General features: G+C 44.0%; 1 protein-coding gene across 5 annotated transcripts in view; it reads right to left on the reverse strand.

Annotated features, from left to right (window-relative positions):
- CCNI (cyclin I) overlaps positions 1-11,005 on the reverse strand; it is a 51,197-nt gene extending 40,192 nt beyond the window's left edge. Inside the window, exon 1 of one of the 5 annotated variants that reach the window (XM_038400699.2) lies at positions 10,903-11,005. The gene's annotated coding sequence lies outside the window, so the exon portion shown is untranslated. Of the gene's footprint in view, positions 1-10,175; positions 10,485-10,902 lie in introns of those variants that run through there. The other 4 variants (XM_038400696.2, XM_043513676.1, XM_043513674.1 and 1 more) reach the window with 4 other exon arrangements.
- Between the last annotated feature and the right edge of the window lie 4,872 nt (positions 11,006-15,877).

Consider the following 15,877-nt stretch of genomic DNA (forward strand, 5'->3'; position numbering starts at 1 on the left):
TAGATGCAAGGAGAATCAAACCCGCAAAGATTGGGTAGTATATTTAGAATAAGGATCACTGGCTTTCACATTCATAAAATGATAGTTTTTTATATTTGTTACACATTCAGAAACAAAAATATTCTGCATTGCTTTACAATACAACCATCCAAACAAGAGGAATGCAATACATCTGCAGCTAGATACACATGGAACAGATTGAGCAACAGCTCCATTTTTTTGCAGCTCTAGCCAGTCATTAATATAATTGAACAGTGACAAAACAAAATTGGGTAAAAAAATTACTATTCTTAAGTCTTGTTTCTGACCAATTATGTTGTTTCTCTAACACCCACACGCACACAGAGCGATTACAATAATTTGGTTCCCCCTGACAACTGCAAACAGGATGTTAAGAGAAAGCAATCGCCACCAGCCATTTATTAAAAATAAAACTAAACATGTAGTGAGTCCAATATTTCGCTGTGCACACTCAGAACAGCTTCAGAGAAAGCTATCAGAGATTACTGCTAACATGAGGGTGCAGTTTAAGGCACTAGGAGGAGACAATTACAAGGAAATGAGAAATAAGCCACCTTTGGAACAACAGATCAAGTAGGAGATAGGGTACAGAAGATGTAGAACAGCATTCTTAGGCTCTGAGGGTACCATGCTCTCCTCATCATTAACTAAAGACAACCCAGTATTACAAAGCTAAATTGTCTGCAAGGATCACGTGTTCTCTGTCTAGACCAGTGGTTCTCAATTTTTTTTTTTTTTCTAAAATAGTGATCCCTTTCACATAGCAAGCCTCTGAGTGCAACCCCCCTTACAAATTAAGAATACTTTTTTACATATTTAACACCATTATAAATGCTGGAGGCAAAGCGGGGTTGGGGTGGAGGTTGACAGCTCACAACCCGCCATGTAACAACCTCATGACCTCCTGAGAGGTTCTGACCCCCAGTTTAAGAGCCACTGCTCTCCAAGATGCCAATTAGAGAATGTAATGATACAATTCCAATTGTCCACTAATACAGGACTGTACAAGCACAGTTCTGGCTCTTCTGCGCAAGGACCTGCCAAATTGGTACAAATTTCAGTGTTAAGATGGCCCTCCTATGCTGGTTGGTCCTGGGGCATCTGCACAGATTACTCACGTCAGAAGAGCAAGTAACTCAAGCTGGGAAGATCTCATGAGGCCACCAATGGATCAGGGTAATTATTAAAACATATGGACTATTCTATACCCAAAATGCCCACGCCACAGTTCGGAGGAGGTAAACTCTGCAGATTTGGGTAGCGCCAGCCTTTGCGTCTTGCAGTTCCCCTTCTGCTTGCTTTGCAAATGTTTAGTCTGAAGTTGCCATTTGTTCCCATACATTCAGTTACAGCAGCACGTGCAGTTCTCTGTTTCAAACTCTTGTGTGCTTCGCATTTTGTTTCACCAATATAAAACAAGCTACAGCTGATGGTGAACTTGTTTATATAGTAGTTTGATCTTTCAAGGACAGGAATTATCAGCTGGACACTAGTACTTATAGAGAGAAATCTGAGCACTTAAAATTCAAACTGTATTATGAAAGCAAAGCCTTGAGACTCTTGGGATCAAGTTCTCAGCTGGTGTAACTCCACTGAAGTCAACAGTTACATCAGCAGAGAATTTGGCTTGTGGTACAAAGGCAAAAATAATGTCATCATGGCACAGAACCTCTGGCAAATGGTTTAATTCAGCACCTCCCTTATCAAGTTAAAGAAAAGAAACATCTTATCTCTAGACTGATGAGCAAAACTGACTATTTGCCTTAACATGTTACTCATGAGTGAGCTTTTACACCAGTTTATTGCATATCGTTACCAACTGCAGCGTTCCATTATGGTTAGTAAGACAGCACATCAACGACATCGGCAGTTAGTGAACACACAGGAAAACAACAGAGACTTGAGAAGCCTGATCAAATATCATTTGATCCACCTCTAACCCACGGGTTTTATCATTTGATAACACAGACATTTTTAATTGATATTTGAAAAAAACCTCTCTTAACTTTCAGTGTAACTAGATATCTATGGAGCTCAAGAATGCCTTCTTCGGGGCCTGCCTGAATTTTCAATTCACCCTCTATTCCATTCAGAGCCAATTACGTGGTTACAGCACTTGTGGCTCTGACATCTCTGGCCCCATCAAAACTCCTGAGGGAGGGCCTAAAAAATCCTTCAAACCCTGTAATCAGGCAGGTGTGGCCTAGACATTCATTATTTTGCCTTCAACCAAAGACAGCCCAGTATTACAAAGCTAAATTGTCTGCAACGATCAGTTCAAGGGGACTTTCAGAACATGCGACCATGTTTCATCCAACCAGATTGTATTTTGAAATCCTAGAATTACTATTATTATTATTCTGGAATTTGAACGGTGGGACAAAGAGTTTAGCACTTACAGGTATAACTATAAAAAGGTTTTCCAACCATGAGAGTTCCCAACAAAATTTTTGGTAGCCTCAGAGTGTGGCCACAAAGTCTTGCTGGTGGCCGTGCTGACAATTTTTCCTAAAATATTTAATTAACTTTAGGAAAAACAAATAAATATGCACATACACACATCCAAGACATTGTAATTTATTCATGTAGGAATTTGTTTTTGCAGACTCAATAATAAAAATAATGTACAGTTGTCTCTATTCTTTACTGGACCTAAACAGAATAGAAACACAAATAAGACGCTTTGCACATTCTTTGCACAGTGTGCAAAGCGTCTTTGTACCACAAGCCAAATTCTCTGCTGATGTTGTTTCTTTTGCTTTTTTGGTTGTTTTGTTTTTTAAGGCTTGCCAGCTAGTAAGTCTGTTGCTGTAAAAATGATATTATGTATGTTTGTTAATATCACTCTTCACAGCAGACTTACTAAGCCCCAGTAAGCCTGGGGGCAAATCAAACCCTAGACGAGAAGGTGGGCAGGGAGGCTTCAAGGGCCAGAGATGATAGGGAAGGGGGGGGAGGGGAGAGAGTAAGGCCTGTGGCTGGAGCCTGGAACCAGAGCCTGCCACTGCATGGATGGAGCCCAAAGTCTTGCAGCCAAAGCCTGCCTGCCCGCTCACCCACCCCCGCCACTCCGGGCTGAAGCCCAAAGCCAGAGATCTATCCAGGAAAGCGAGGCATTTACCAGCTGCCTGTTCCTCCAGCTTCTGTCTCTCTGGAGGGGGGCCAGGCCCAACCCCTGCTAGCAGCCATGGGAGAGGGGCCACTGGTTTTCCCCCATTACAGTCCAGGAGGCTGTGGCCGCAAGAAAAGCCCCCTGCGTGGCCGCATGCGGCCACGGTGGCTATATTTGAGAAATGCTGACTTACAGCACAGCCATTAACAATCTGCAGCAGGCTTCATGCCCATGATGCACTTTCCAACTATAAAATGCAAATGCTCAGCAACGACTTTTACAATTCAAACATCAGTATGTAAATTCTCTAGCCAGAGAAAATAGCATGATATGGATAGCTATTAGGAATCAGCGAAGTTTAAACCTGGTATCAATTACTTTTGCCCCTGAAAAATTCATTTTGTAGAACTCCACCTACGGGAATTATTCTGACCTCATACAAGAATTTTGTAAACTTGACACAAATTTCCCTTTTCTGTGCATTTATTAAAAAAAAGCCAGACCTATATTTGCAAACCCCAAACCGACACTGACATTTCCCCCTCTGTAGAATTTTTAGCGACTGGTTGAACACTTAGTACAGTGGAAGTGTTAGGAGACAACACCACATCCAAAACCCTGACAACTAGAAAAATGTATTCAATCTCCCCAAAACGATCCTTGCACGGGACTAAAAGCAGTTTAAGAACAGTACAAGCACCTCAACATTACTATAAACTGAATGATGATTAGGTCATAGTCAAGGCCTTAAAAAAAAAATCTACTTGCCAATGACAGTAGCAGAAGGGACTCGGGCTCAAAAGGTATACTCGGGACTCAAAGGTATTTAGGATCAGAGCCTCAGTCCTCCACTGCTGAGGTTGGTGGACAATGGGGAGAAAGAACAGGGCTGCCCTCCACAATTCAATCCCTACCCCTGCTCTTTCCTTCCAAGACCCCCAGTGAAATTTACAAACATCTGGTCAGTTCTGCTGCCCTTCAGAATTTGACAATGAGCAGAAGGGGAAGCATGAGCTAGTGGCCTGAGCAGAGCCAGGAACTCCTGAGGGCTAATCCCAGCTCTGCCAGTGCTGTACGTGATCTTGTGAAAAATCATTAAAACATTCGGTCTCCTCTTTCAGTATTGTTAATTCCATTTTACTAATTAGCTACTGTTTACACATGGCTTTGGAAAAAAAATCTAAATAAGGCCACCAATAAAAGGTGCACATGTAAAGTACCCAACTTTCTTTCTTCTTCAATATAACACTTTCTTGTGAAGAAAAAAAAAAAAATCTATCTAGCAGAGAAGTTTTCATGATCAGCAGCTCTGACAAAATATTCATCAGCTTTTTGGAACTTCAGAATAGTAGCAGCTTCAATGCAAAATGGTTTATATGTTTTAGGTTTGTTTGGCTTATTTGAAATACCTTCTATTCAAGAAGTGCAGCATCTGAAGTTTCAGAGAAAATAAGGGACAAACTGAACTTTCCCTACAAGAATTAAAAATCAGAGGTAAAGAAAAGAAATCAATACATGGGCCTGATTCTCCTCGCTAATCAGATGAACTCCTGAGTTACACACGTGTAAGTGCCGGGTAAATCAGGTCAAATACCTTTAATAAATAATACCAATACCCGCATAGTGCTTCATCAGGAGACCTCAAAACACTTTACAAAGACTGTACAAACACTGAGGCAGGCAGAGGTAAAGTGACTTGCCCAAGGTCATACAGCAGGCCAGTGGCAGACCCAGAAATAGCATCCTCATCTTCTGAGTTCCACTCCAATGCTCTATGCACCACAATATTCTGCTTCTAAAAGCAGCTGAATACAGTATAAATCAAAAGGATTAAACCTGCAAAGATACATACTTTTAAGGACTCCAATCTGGTACCAGGTCAGGGTTAGTAACCAGAGCCTCAGTGAACTGTTAGGTGCAGACATGCAAAGAGAAGGATTCTTCCGTGGAAGGAAATCTCCCATGGGGGATTCTGAGCTCCTGAGTTCCACTGAACTAGCATTTCTCAGTTGTGGGAGTAAGTATATTTTTTTGTTTCTCATCACTGCCACTACAGAAGGTGCACTGGAAACCAGGCAACCAAAGGACACTGGAAGACCCAGCCCTCAAGAACAGGAGGAGGACAGGAGAGAAAACAATTACGAGGGAGATTTTCAAAAAGCATGAAGGGAAGTTAGGTACCCCATTGCCATTAACACCTTTGAAAGTTTATCCTATAATTTTAAAAAAAAGTGTCTAGACAAAATTAGTGGCACTAAAACTCAAAGCATGTTTAGAGTTCTGAAATGTATCTAAAACATTACATCTTTTTAAAGAGATTATCTGTAGAGTTTGAGTTATTTTAGTAACTAAGAAAAATATTATTAAAACGTGCAGGTAAATTGCATTGCAGTGCTAGTGAAAGATGCCAGATTGCCAGCTCTGGAGACGGAAGCCAGTAATTTGTTTAGAGAACTGATACAGCACATGTACCTGTATGTTTTTTTCTACTACCTCAACCCAGACTCATACAACGCTCCCTGAGAAGTGAAAAGATAGCTGGATCTTTATGGTCCATTTATCAAATTCAGAGTTCTGGGAACATGTACAAAATAGATCATTAAGAACTATACAATGCCAAACAAAAATACCCACTGAGATGATTCTCCTCTAAACCAAGACTTTCCCCAACACTCAAGCCTAGAGAAACAGAGCTTAAGATCAATACATTTGGACTTGTGAATTCCAAAGTCATAGCCCCTCATGGAAAGAGCCCAGCTGCCAGCCCCATCAATGACTTCAGCAGATAATACGTGGCTGCTGAGTGCTGAGATCAAACAAGGAGAGAGAGTCTCTGAGATAGCCAGCACACAACCCATTTAAGGATATACAGGTTAAAACTTGCACCTTAAATATCATTTGGAACCAATGGTTAATCAGTACAGATCACTGGTGTGACAAACTCTGGATGAGAGCCACCACTTAACAAGAGGGCAGCTGCATTCTGCACAAGCCATAATAGAGTAGTCCCAAAGGAGGATTAAGTTAAAGAGAACTAAGACCCCTTTATTCCTGAATAAAAGCATCCACACAGGGTTTAATGCACACTGACTTTACACCTTTAGTTCACTTGCCTTAACTTTCCTGAGTGTAGCTTGCTGCGTAGGTCACATTTCAGCCCTGGCCTCTTCAGATACTGCTAGCAAAAGGGACAGTGAGAATGCAAAAGACACCACCACCAGATCTGGCTCTACTTAGGCATATGCACCATGCTCATCGACATAGGATCTGAGCACCTACTACAAATCAGAGACTTGTCTGCTGTAAGCTGAACTGAGACCACCAAACTCATTTCACCTTGGCCACTTAACAACCATTAGTAATATCTTTCAGTCCCTTCCAATCTGCGCTGGATTCTTGCATACCAAGTCTGTCAGCCATTGCCACTCTGACCCAAACCAACCCACCCCTACACTTTCACCCTTCCCTATCCCTCAGAAAGCCCTTTTGTAACCAAAGGCTAGATCCTTGGATATTTGTAAGGAGACATAGTTATTAACAATGTGAATTGCAATAGTACTAAGGGCCATGGATCAGGAACTCATTGTACTAGGCGCTGTCCAAAGACAGACCAAAAAGCCATTTGCTACCCCTAAGTGTTTCCAATATTAAACCTCTAGCTGCCAGCAAGGCCCCATGGGGATTCATCCCAAAAGAAGAGAGGGGGTGTTATTGCAACAACCCCCCTTTCATGGTTCCCACCAGGTGTCAGGAGGTGGATATTGCTTTAATTTTTAATGCCCACCCCAAACTCCATGAGCAGGAGCTGCGGCTGGGAGACACTAATATGCACATCCTGAAGTCATCCTGGCCAGATCCCATCCCAGACAGCACTGCTATGCAGGGGGCCAGCATTAACCCCACCCAGATACAAGGGAACTCCTAGTGGTTTTGTGGTGCCATTTCCCCTCCCTCTGACTTTCCATCTTGAAGGCCTTCACCAGGGTGTCCTCCAGCAGCAGCTGGAAGAGACACAGGAGAGTATTTAGCCCCAGATAGCGCAATCTATATGCCTTCAAATAGCTACAGTGCAATATATTTTTGGAAAGGGCATTTAAGTGACCCAATGGATTTATACTAGCAGAGAAACATTTCATGCAAAATGTCTCAGAAGGTGTTTAAAATTAGATCCCAAACACACAAAAGGCAAGAATCTGTATGAATATATAAGGGCCAGATTAAGATCAGTCTCTTAATGGGGCCTTTCAAACCACAGCTAAGAGAAAGTTCCAAATTTGGGGTGCAGGGCAATTAAATGCACACACCCCAAAATGTTTAACTCCTACTGGGAAAAGCCAATAGATTAGCTTTGCAGAGTTCTAACCCCAGGCTCATTCTGACACAGCAGGTCAGAGTAAGGCACAGAACTGTGCGCTACCTTCACAAATTACAGAGTAGCAGCCGTGTTAGTCTGTATTCGCTAAAAGAACAGGAGGACTTGTGGCACCTTAGAGACTAACAAATTTATTTGAGCATAAGCTTTCGTGAGCTACATTTCATAATGCATCCGATGAAGTGAGCTGTAGCTCACGAAAGCTTATGCTCAAATAAATTTGTTAGTCTAAGGTGCCACAAGTCCTCCTTTTCTTTTTACCTTCACAAAGCATCTGAACAATTTTAAAAGCAAATCTAATTGTTAGCAGGGATCCAAAGTAAATCCCCCAAATCTGGAATAAGGTACTGTGGCTGCTTTCAGAGAGCTAAACTTCTACCAGCCCTATGTTGCAAAACTGGGTGCCTTATATATACATCCCTGAGGTGATTATAAACAAAACACTGCCATCAACCTAAACGTTGCAAAAGCCTACAGACTTATCACCATGACAGTGAAAACATTAGCCAAGCTTGAAAGGGGAAAACTAAAACCACATAGCCTGAGAGACTCTGTACAATTTAAATATGATAAAGGGCTTTAAAAAAAAATAATCAAAACTCTGTGCCTATGTCAGAGATGCAGCTGTCTATCACCCCTGGGATACAAACTAACACTGCTACCCCTCCGAAACCCAGGGAATGGGACATTATGAACTCTACAGCGGCTGAAAAATCAATTGTTTAAATCAACCTTCCAAAATTCTGCCTGCCTAGGGCAAGTAATTATTATTTTTTAAAGCAGGCAAATAAAGCATCATTAATTTTTTCATCATTAGCGTAAAAGTGGGGGAATGGATTTTTTTTGCCCAAGGTGGCAAATTTTCATGAGAATTTTTGCAAAGACTTCTTTTAACCAGTTGCACAAAATAGCCTAAGGTAACATTATCTGTTTATATCATCCCTTCTGGAACGGTTTTACATGAAACATCAGCAGCAATTCAGTCTTCTTTCAAGAAGACTCTCTCCATGGGGAGGGGGTCCATTCTATGGAGGCAACAGATATAACAAAACAAGAACAAACAAAAACAAAAAACAAGAACATCCAAGAGAGCTGCATGCACAAGTTTAGCAATCAGATCAGAAGAGTCGGAAATGAAGCACAGTTGCAATTTTTTTTAAAGCATACTTTTGATACAGAATAATCAACAATAACCCAAAGCAACGGACAGAATTATGGACAATTGACCATATGGCCATAAAACAGGAGCTAAAGTACAAGAGACACAGGATACACTATTTGCAGCAAAATTACAGGATTGGGAAAAAACATTCAAGTGGAATTATGCCCCTTTGAACAACAATATTTAGAACATTTAAGGCCCCAAATCCTGAAATGACTTCTGCTCAAGTAGCCCCCTGAACCCTATGGTGCCCTAATGACTTCATGGAGCACCATGCAGCTGCAGGAGTGCTCCAAAGCAGAGCTTGTTGCAGGACTGAGGACCTACAAATAAAAAGTCCATTCCAGGTGCTGGGCGTCCTCAGTCTCCCCCAGGAGTTGAGAACTCTGAGCACCTTGCAGGAGGGGCTTGCAGGACTGGGCAAACACAGTATTTAGATATATTACTCCCAAAAAACAGAGGATAAAAGTGTGAACACTTGCACGCAAACTGAAATACACCCAGTTAATCTCTTTATTGTATTTGACATGCAATAAAAAAAAAAATCAAAGTAATGTATCTATGATTATTGCAAAAAACATATCTACATATGCAGTCACTTCCATGTAACAGTTTCCATATTTTACGCATGGAAGTAAAAACAAGATACATCACTAAAGTTTAAGATATAAAACAGCAACGTGGGTATATCTGCAAACAATGCTATATATTGCAGAGGAGCGTCTACAAGTATATCAGCACGTATTCTACACTCAACCACACACACTGCATGTATTAGGTATGTAAACAATAACACTGGCAAACACCGTTTAGAGGCATATTTGATACATCTATAGCCATTGAAACCAGGACATCTGCAGCATAAAGAATGCTCCTGTATCCACAAACGTGCCTTATGATGTACAGACTCAAAAAGAAAAGCAGTCTCTAAGGTGCCACAAGTACTAACAAATTTATTAGAGCATAAGCTTTCGTGAGCTACAGCTCACTTCATCGGATGCATTTGGTGGAAAAATGCACCACCAAATTTCCACCAAATGCATCCGATGAAGTGAGCTGTAGCTCACGAAAGCTTATGCTCTAATAAATGTGTTAGTCTCTAAGGTGCCACAAGTCCTCCTTTTCTTTTTGCGAATACAGACTAACAGGGCTGCTACTCTGAAAGATGTACAGACTGTGCATGTATGGTATGCACGTTAGACACTGCCGAATCTGTGCAGACGCATACATTTGTTTGTAGCGGCGTGCGTTATTTAGCCGAGCAGGCACACAAGCAACAACACAAGGGGACTTATCTATTCCAACCCCGCACGCACACAGGGGTGTGTTTGGGTCACATAAGCGCCGCTGTCCTAGTATCCCTCGCACCACGCCATGCCCCCGCCTCCCACCAACCCCCTTTGCGACTCGCAGCGCAGAAGGCCCCCCGCCCCCCCGAACAAAGGCGGCATGCCCCGGCGGGCACGACAGACCCCGGGGCGGGCCGCGGGCCGCGTGCGCGCGCTCACCTCCCCCCCCCCCCGCAGAGCTGTCGGGTTCCCGGTCGGGGCGGGCCAGCCTCCGGCCCATCAGAACCCCATGCTGGCGGCGCGGCTAGTTTCCTGCCCGGGCCATCTCAGAGGCGGGCGGCGGCGGGGCTCATGTCTCCATGGCGGGCGCGAGCGGGAGGGAGGGAGGGGAGACCGGCTCCGGCTGCGGCATGCGGCGGCGACGACCGCCGGCCTGGGACGCGCGTCGTGCTGGGGCGGGGCGGGGCGGGAACCAACCCGGAGCGCGAGAGGCGGAGGGCGGGGAAAGAAGGGCCGGCAGCCGCCGCCCCGCGCTGTTCCGCTCCGCCCCGCCCCCCCCCCCCTCACAGGCCGGGGCGTAAACACACCGGCTGCGTAGCGCGGCCTTGGGTCCCTCAGGCCGCGCGGGCCAGAGCGCATCTGAGCCCCCCCCCGGCACCGGCGTCAGGCCTACGCTCTGGTGGGCGCAGCCGATGCCCAAATACACGGGCGAGTCCCTCAGGGGCCACGAGGCCCCCTTTTCTTTTTGCGAATACAGACTCGCGCGGCTGCTGCTCTGACACCTCTAGAATGCACGCGCCCCTCCCGCTGCCTCCCACCTGTGCATGCATCGAGTCATGCCCGAGCCAGGGGCATGCGTCTCTCCCGCGCACTGTGTCCCCCGCAGACCCAGGCTCTCACCCGCTCACCACGGTGCGCCACGTAGGCCGCTCTCTCTCCGTCTTACCTGGGCCACGGCCACACAAGAGATACTAGTAGGGGGACCCGATCGCAAGTGTGGAAAATCGGGGTGGGCTGAGGCGTCATAGGCACCGCTATCGGACGAAGCCCTGACTATCAGCACTGGTCACCCTCGTATATATATGGCCCTGAGGATGGCCCGCGGGCTGTGGCTGTGTGCTGATTTGGCCGCAGGTTGAGAACCACTGCCATAGCTAGGGGACAGGTTTCAGAGTAGCAGCCGCCTTAGTCTGTATTCGTATAGTGTGTATGATAAACCCATTGTTTCATGTTCTCTCTGTGTGTGTATATCAATCTCCCCTCTGCTTTTTCCACCAAATGCATCCGATGAAGTGAGCTGTAGCTCACGAAAGCTTATGCTCTAATAAACTTGTTAGTCTCTAAGGTGCCACAAGTCCTCCTTTTCTTTTTGCCATAGCTGTATAGGCCATTATATATACATGGCCCCTAGTATATATGCTGTAGCTGTGTGGTGACTTGGCCATAGGTTGAGAACCACTGCCATACGTATATATGCCATTATATGTACATGTCCACTAGTCATCTATATAATGCATACATATGTTCCTTACACTGTGTAGCCCCTCTATACACACACTATATATGTATATATTTATGCCCTACAGACATCTATATAACGCACGCATGTGTCCCTAACATAGTGTATCCTATATATAAACCCACACACAAACTGCGCACCCCTAATTGTTTCCAAAAGAAACTAGTGATTTGAGATGCCCAATTTGAGATACCTTACAAGACCCATACTATGAAAACCAGGTCCCATCAGGATGCCTCACTTTGGGCACCCAAAATCATTAGTCACTTTCAAAAGCGTAGGCTGCTGTACATAGTGGAGTTGTGTGTTATTTACGTAAATAAAGAGATGTTTGTGTTTCTTGTATACTGGGCATACATGTGTCTTGCATGTGACACATCACAGATGGTGGGGAGGGGAATGTAGGTCATACATACAGTGTGTATATTATATATCTACACACCACTGGTTTTGGGTGCCCAATTTAGCACCTAGTACAATGGGGTCATAGGCCAAGACTCCTAGGTGCTACTGCAATACAAATAATAACCAATAATAAGAGGGGGGGTATTTTCAGAAAGTAACAAGCGCTTGCCCCCTTAAAATCAGGCTCATTTAAGGTGTCTCAGGTTGGCGTCCAAAATCACAAGTCACTTTTGAAAAATGTAAACCAGCATGTACGTGTCAACCCTACCTATGTATGCAGTGGTGTTGTAGCTGCAACAGGCCACTTCACCTTGAATGGTCCCTTAAAATACATGTTAGCTACTTAGGCTAATCAATCTGTTCCACTTTGTATTTAGCTGTGACACTGTAAGTACGTGGCCCAGGTCTGAAGAAGAGCTCTCTGGAAGATTGAAAGTTTCTCTCTCTCACTGAGGGATTTTCATCCAATAAAATATTATCTCACCCCCTTTGTTGCTCTAAAACCCTGCCTGTGGACCTGAGGAATACGGATATATCAATAGATGTCTACCAAGGAGACACGTATGCCTATGGATACAGGGAATAATACACTTTCTAAGAGGGCTATAGGCCCAGAGAATATATGTTTTTATACAGGAGATAAATAGTGGAAACATACTGATAGATGTGCAGAACATTCTGTATACCGTGGACATAAATTTACCAGCCCAAACATGAAATCTACTTACTCACCCTTACAATAATGCAGATAATCATTTAAAAACAAGTGATATTTTATCAGCACCTCAAAAATATTACTTGACAAAGTTGAGCGGATGAGTAAAAGATTGATTTTAATATTTAAATCCTACCTAACCTTTGTAGCTATAGCTGCAATATATGTCATGTGTACTGTGGGGGAGGGTGAACAAAGCGAGTTACAAGCACTGAGTGCTTTTTCTATTCCAATCTTTCATAGATATGTTGTTAAAAAGGGACTTGGTTTTCCTTTCACTGCTTGGCGGAAGCATCAGACCTCTGTGTTGTGATGTTCCTCATCCTTCCCTCTGTGCCCTCCTCCCCCTCCTCCATTCTGGAGTGGCCTCACTGCGCATGCACCCCAGTGGCCAGCTGGAGGAGGCAGGGAAAGAAAACAGCAGAGAGCAGGGATGGGAGGAGAGTGGGAGAGCAGGTGGCAGATGGGTTAGGAGACAGGGAGGGCCAAGTGAGCAGGAGGCGTGGAAGTGGTGGGACTGGAGTATAAGGGTAAGGGAACATAAGGGAGAAGATGGCAGAGACTCACTGGGGAAAGATTTCAGAGTAGCAGCCGTGTTAGTCTGTATTCGCAAAAAGAAAAGGAGTACCGGTGGCACCTTAGAGACTAACAAATTTATTAGAGCATAAGCTTTCGTGAGCTACAGCTCACTTCATCGGATGCATTTGGTGGAAAAAACAGAGGAGAGATTTATATACACACACACAGAGAACATGAAACAATGGGTTTATCATACACACTGTAAGGAGAGTGATCACTTAAGATAAGCCATCACTAGCAGCAGGGGGTGGAAAGGAGGAAAACCTTTCATGGTGACAAGCAAGGTAGGCTAATTCCAGCAGTTAACAAGAATATCAGAGGAACAGTGGGGGGTGGGGTGGGAGGGAGAAATACCATGGGGAAATAGTTTTACTTTGTGTAATGACTCATCCATTCCCAGTCTCTATTCAAGCCTAAGTTAATTGTATCCAGTTTGCAAATTAATTCCAATTCAGCAGTCTCTCGTTGGAGTCTGTTTTTGAAGCTTTTTTGTTGAAGTATAGCCACTCTAAGATCTGTGATCGAGTGACCAGAGAGATTGAAGTGTTCTCCAACTGGTTTTTGAATGTTATAATTCTTGACGTCTGATTTATGTCCATTCATTCTTTTACGTAGAGACTGTCCAGTTTGGCCAATGTACATGGCAGAGGGGCATTGCTGGCACATGATGGCATATATCACATTGGTAGATGCGCAGGTGAACGAGCCTCTGATAGTGTGGCTGATGTGATTAGGCCCTATGATGGTATCCCCTGAATAGATATGTGGACAGAGTTGGCAACGGGCTTTGTTGCAAGGATAGGTTCCTGGGTTAGTGGTTCTGTTGTGTGGTGTGTGGTTGCTGGTGAGTATTTGCTTCAGATTGGGGGGCTGTCTGTAAGCAAGGACTGGTCTGTCTCCCAAGATCTGTGAGAGTGATGGCTCGTCCTTCAGGATAGGTTGTAGATCCTTGATGATGCGTTGGAGAGGTTTTAGTTGGGGGCTGAAGGTGATGGCTAGTGGCGTTCTGTTGTTTTCTTTGTTGGGCCTGTCCTGTAGTAGATCATCAAGGATCTACAACCTCTGCCCCCCAATCTGAAGCAAATACTCACCAGCAACCACACACCACACAACAGAACCACTAACCCAGGAACCTATCCTTGCAACAAAGCCCGTTGCCAACTCTGTCCACATATCTATTCAGGGGATACCATCATAGGGCCTAATCACATCAGCCACACTATCAGAGGCTCGTTCACCTGCGCATCTACCAATGTGATATATGCCATCATGTGCCAGCAATGCCCCTCTGCCATGTACATTGGCCAAACTGGACAGTCTCTACGTAAAAGAATGAATGGACATAAATCAGACGTCAAGAATTATAACATTCAAAAACCAGTTGGAGAACACTTCAATCTCTCTGGTCACTCGATCACAGACCTAAGAGTGGCTATACTTCAACAAAAAAGCTTCAAAAACAGACTCCAACGAGAGACTGCTGAATTGGAATTAATTTGCAAACTGGATACAATTAACTTAGGCTTGAATAGAGACTGGGAATGGATGAGTCATTACACAAAGTAAAACTATTTCCCCATGGTATTTCTCCCTCCCACCCCACCCCCCACTGTTCCTCTGATATTCTTGTTAACTGCTGGAATTAGCCTACCTTGCTTGTCACCATGAAAGGTTTTCCTCCTTTCCACCCCCTGCTGCTAGTGATGGCTTATCTTAAGTGATCACTCTCCTTACAGTGTGTATGATAAACCCATTGTTTCATGTTCTCTGTGTGTGTGTATATAAATCTCTCCTCTGTTTTTTCCACCAAATGCATCCGATGAAGTGAGCTGTAGCTCACGAAAGCTTATGCTCTAATAAATTTGTTAGTCTCTAAGGTGCCACCGGTACTCCTTTTCTTTTCACTGGGGAAAGAGGCCCTTGGCACTACCTTCCCTGCTTTAGCCAATCTGGTCTCTTTTTTCTGCTTGGGAAATGTGTGACAATAGTCCCCACTCCACCATCCTCTTTCTTAGTATAACTCCCCTCCTACCACGTTTCCAAATCACACGTTTAAGCTTTAGGACTTTTATCTTTTTTTTAAAAAAAAAAAGAAAAACAAAAAACACCAGAAAGACACCACATTTCTTTCAATGAAACCTATGCAGTGAAAGTCTGACTATGGTTATAGGAACAATCCAGGAGTGTAGCTAGGGATTTGTATGCACTGGTTAGTTCATTTCCCACCCTCAGCCCCCATCCACTCCTTGCCCAGTATTGCAGTCATCTTCCGAGCTAGTCAATGGACCAAATTCCATCAAAGGCAGCAGAGTTACACAAGATGAATTTGACCTGATGGGTTCACTAACGCAACTCACATGGTTAGACTAGGGTTGCCAACCCTCCAGGATTATCCTGGCTTCTCCAGTAATTAGAGATTTTTTTTTTAAATTAAAGACTATGTCATGTGATGACATCTCCAGGAATATGTCCAACCAAAATTGGCAACCCTAAATTAGCAAGAGATCTCTTGCAGTGTGTTAATAAAAGGCCTATCTGATGCAGAACAGAAAGCAGCAGCAGTTACTCAAAGGTTCCCTCTAGGAAATGATACACTATTGGCATACATAGCATGTGCTTGCCTACGCTAATAGAAACAGTTCCAGCACTGAGGAAAAATTTAGTTTGCCCCTGCATCTCTAATATGGGTGTGGACATTGTGTA

Source organism: Dermochelys coriacea, chromosome 4, assembly GCF_009764565.3.
Source record: "Dermochelys coriacea isolate rDerCor1 chromosome 4, rDerCor1.pri.v4, whole genome shotgun sequence".
NCBI classification, from domain to species: Eukaryota; Metazoa; Chordata; order Testudines; family Dermochelyidae; genus Dermochelys; species Dermochelys coriacea.